The 4,393-nt window shown below is 39.4% G+C and overlaps 1 long non-coding RNA gene across 1 annotated transcript; it reads left to right on the forward strand.

Moving 5' to 3' along the window:
• Window positions 1-1,211: 1,211 nt before the first annotated feature.
• LOC143494183 (uncharacterized) lies at window positions 1,212-3,901 on the forward strand. The gene is made up of 3 exons (XR_013125569.1): window positions 1,212-1,310; window positions 1,666-1,823; window positions 3,291-3,901. It is a non-coding gene; the product is annotated as an uncharacterized LOC143494183 (long non-coding RNA).
• Window positions 3,902-4,393: the final 492 nt, after the last annotated feature.

The following is a 4,393-nucleotide window of genomic DNA, read 5'->3' on the forward strand; positions in this document are numbered from 1 at the left end:
GGATCGTGCAGGAGAAGTGAAAAGCACAGGCCGGGAGTTACGCAACCCTATGGTTTGCATCTTGGAGAGCGTGGCTCATGGCAGCTACGCCCGTGGTTGTGGTAGGCGCAGCTCTGCTTTGTTGTGGGCCGATGATGTGCCAGTGGTGCATATCTACGGTGTACAGGGGACAGCGTATCCTGTAGATGCCTCGTCTGGAGGAACATGCGATCATTCTTGAAGAATTGGTTGAGGTAGTGTATGTAAATGCCGATGAAGATGGGGAAGACGAAGCAGTGTACGAGGCCATGGATATGATGGAATTGAGCTGTCTTCCGAAGTGGGGAATAGGATTTACTTAGAAGAAGAACTACCGCTCTATGATGTGGTTGATCCTATTTTCAGCAGTGTAAGAATGACAACTGAAGTGATTAGACGACGAATAAGAAGTGTGGAGATTGAAAAATTGAGCTAATGATCCTGCAACTTAAACCTGAAAGGGCTTGTTGCAGGGGATGTTATCTCTAAACTTGGTGTCATTTTGTTCTCAGCAGAGAAGCATCATGTAATCTCAACTGCTTACTCTATATATTTTCTAGAATATGTCAAGAGAACTCCTTCCATTCATCTCGGCAATCATCAACTTCTTAGGTTTGGGTCATGTGCCTACCATGTTCAGGATGGCAAGGGTGGTACCAATCCTGAAAAAAGCAACACTTGACACCTCTGACATGAACAAATACAGACCGGTATCACTTCTTTCTTTTCTATCAAAAACTCTGGAGTGAGCAGTCTATGACCAATTATCTCTCTTCCTCACCCAGAACCAACTCCATGATCCTAATCAGTCTGGCTTCAAACGGGCACACTCAACAGAAACTGCCCTCAAAACAGTGACCGAGAATTCTTCTAGATCTTTCTGCAGCCTTTGACACTGTCAACCACAACATCCTCCTCTCTGTTCTTTCTAGCCTCTGTGTGACTGGCTCTGCTTGGAAATGGTTCCAGTCATATCTTGAAGACCATTCCTATCAGGTAACATGGAGAGGATCTACATACAATCCATGTAAACCAGAGCCGTATAGAGAGAGAGTTGCGACAACGGAAGTTCAAAACGCTTGATGGTCACGTGATTCACGGAGGCTTCAGATAGTTCCAGGAATTCAATTTGAGTGCATAAACACACAGACAGAACTGCGATTTGAGGATTATTGTGAACATATGGCGACCAACTTTAGGCTAATTTTAGAGCACATTGCTGTTTAATGCTTTGATTGTTTTATAATTGTTATATATTACGTTCATTTATATATTTAGAGGGACAGGAAGGGGTGAGAAATTCAGATTAGATTAATTTTCTAACATTAACCTAACTAATCTAAATGACTAATGTACATTTTCTGATAGAAGGAAAATTTTCTTTGACTTCATTGTGCAGAAATATGCTTTAAAAGGGTACATTAAAACACATTACATTTACATCCAGACAGTATATGACATATTAAAATACATTGATAAATTATATGTATATATATATATATATATATATATATATATATATATATATATATATATCTTGTCTTTTTAATACACACTTAATTCATTAAATTAATCTCTAATAATTTCAAATATGAATATCATGTCAAGCAGTTTTTCTGTGTCTTTTCCTCCGTGTTGTTTGTGTAGTGTCCACCATGGTTTGCTGTGTTGCATGGGGATGCTCCAATCGAGCAAAAATTTATGGTTTCCCCACTGATACTGAGAGGAGAAAAAAATGGTTGTCTCAACTAAGCAGGAGCAATCTTACCCTCACTAAAGATTACAACAGCAAATATATATGTGAGGTAATCATCAAACACTGCATTTGCACTTTTCACAATAAACACACTATTGGAAAGCTTAATGCATCATTTATTAAAATACAGAATAGTGAACAAAAAAATCAAAGACTCCAGACAGACTTGGGTGCAGGGTGAGGGTGCTATCTAGTTGCAGGCTCCATTGAATCCCCTATGGTTCTTTGGCTTAAAGAGAGAGAGGAGAAAAAGACAGGAGAAAATGATTATTATGAGTATTGATGTGATATGAATTTGAACTTGTTGCACATGCTTGGTTGTTTTTTATACGTGTAATGAGTGTATACGTATCCAGTAAGTGTTCTCTAATACTGTGTATTCACCCACTATGGGATATGTATATGGGTAGACAAAACTCAGTTGTCATGTGTGAGGAGTAATATCACATCACTCTGCAGGCACATTTTGAGGCAGAGCAGTTCATCAGAACCAAACAGGGCAAGACTAGGCTGAGAGCAGATGCTGTTCCCACCATTTTTGTGCATCGCCCCTCGCACTCAGAAAGAGGAAGCCCCCTGCACTACGATGCACCACTGGACCTGTAAAGACAGGGCCCATAGCTGCTGATAGCTATAGTGTTGACACAGGTATAATAAGTATGAACTCCTAATAATTATATTATTTCTTTAAGTGATAGAATATTTAAAACTTAATCACACTAAATAGTATACGTCTTTTATATCCAGCAGTTTCAAAAACTGAGGAAATACGTTAATAAAATAAAATAAAAATAAATAAAACGAAATAAAAAGGAAAATAAAATAAATAAAAGCAGTTAGCTGGTACTCCAAAATGGATATCCTCATTTCACCTCCTCGACCCAACACACTCTACAATCACACTCAAATGTTATATTTACCCAATACTTAGCTACCCCGCAAAAACATCGCGTTTAGGTGAAATGGCATTAAGAGAGGAATTTACAATTAATAGGCTGTCAGTCGTTAATGTGAAATCTCGCTAACCGTATTCGCGTTGTCTTAGCATAGATTTAGTTCCCTAAATCTGCTTATTAAGAGGTGGATAATTCACTAAAGTGCTTTAATTCACATTTTAATGCACATGCTAATTTGATTCCGATGTCCTTATAATACACAATCAGATTTTTTAAGCTTACTAACCTGTAAAAGTGTATCACAGATGGTCCACTGCTCCAGTTTGACTGCGCTGCTCGTATTTGCTGCTAACTTCCGGGAACTATTGACAGGCTCCACGATCCGCCATTGCTGTAAAAAACTGGTCCATTGGAGTGAACGGAGTTGACGCGACTCTCTCTCTATATGGCTCTGATGTAAACTTTCCATTGGAGTCTCCCAAGGCTCAGTCCTAGGCCCGCTTCTCTTCTCTTTATATACTCGTTCCCTTGGTGACATTATTTTGTCTCATGGTTTCTATTATCATTGCTATGCTGATGACACCCAGCTAATTCTTTCCTTCCCTCATTCTGACACCCAGGTCTCTAGGTGTATCTCAGCATGCTTGGCAGATATTGCTTCATGGATGACTATTCACCACTTGAAGCTCAACCCTAGCAAAACTGAGCTTCTGTACATTCCAGTTCAAGTTCTCACATGTGACTCCTCTGCTACGCTCTCTTCACTGACTTCCAGTAGCGGCACGCATCAGATATAAAACCTTGATGCTTGCTTACAAAGCCAAAAATGGACTGGCCCCTCCCTACATGATGTCCATGGTAAAAAGCCGATCTGTACAGTGAACACTCAGAACCTCAAGCTTGGCTCGACTCTAAACTTCATGTATAAAGTCTCATGGAAGACAAAGCTCCAGACTATTTTCCGTCCTGGCTCCAAAATGGTGGAACGATCTTCCATTAGCTGCTAGGACTGCAGAGTCTATTGCTATCTTCAAGCATGGACTGAAGACTCACCTGTTTGTTGAGTTCTTACCAGAGCACTAACTCAGCTGATACCACTTGCCGTTGTTCTTAAATTGTATGTCTGTCTATGGTTATTTGTGCTTCTTGGCAAACGTCTAACTTGCAAAACACTAGGTAATTATATTGACTCCTGTAGTTTAGTAGTAGTCTGACTCAATGGTGTCTTGAATTCTGGCCTATCAGTACTATTACCTAGGATGTATTCTGTGATCAGAAGCAAAGCACTTTGTAAGTCGCTCTGGATAAGAGCGTCTGCTAAATGCCGTAAATGTAAATGTAAATATTCAAATTTTTCTGTATTCAAAATTTTCTAAATCTTTCTTTTAAAGTTTATCTGTGTTCAAATTATTTCAAATGTACTGTTTTCTTTAAGAAGGTGATATGATGGCTGGAGGCTGGAGGCACTGGTTGTAAGCGCCAGGGTTTTTATTCTCCATGACAAAAAAACAAGCATGAAGCAACAACAAAATGCAATAGCTCACAAAGAGCAATGAACAAGCAAAATAAAGAAAGAGTTCTCCTCTCAACACGGCAGTGTGCAGAATACGTTGGAGACGCGTAGTCCTCAATGAAAGTGCAGCCCTGGACTGCATGACCTCTGGGAATATGAAGTAAATAAATACACTGATAAATAACAGGTGTTAGTGTTGGAAAAAAGAAA

This window comes from Brachyhypopomus gauderio, unplaced genomic scaffold (assembly GCF_052324685.1).
Source record: "Brachyhypopomus gauderio isolate BG-103 unplaced genomic scaffold, BGAUD_0.2 sc91, whole genome shotgun sequence".
In the NCBI taxonomy this organism is placed as follows: domain Eukaryota; kingdom Metazoa; phylum Chordata; class Actinopteri; order Gymnotiformes; family Hypopomidae; genus Brachyhypopomus; species Brachyhypopomus gauderio.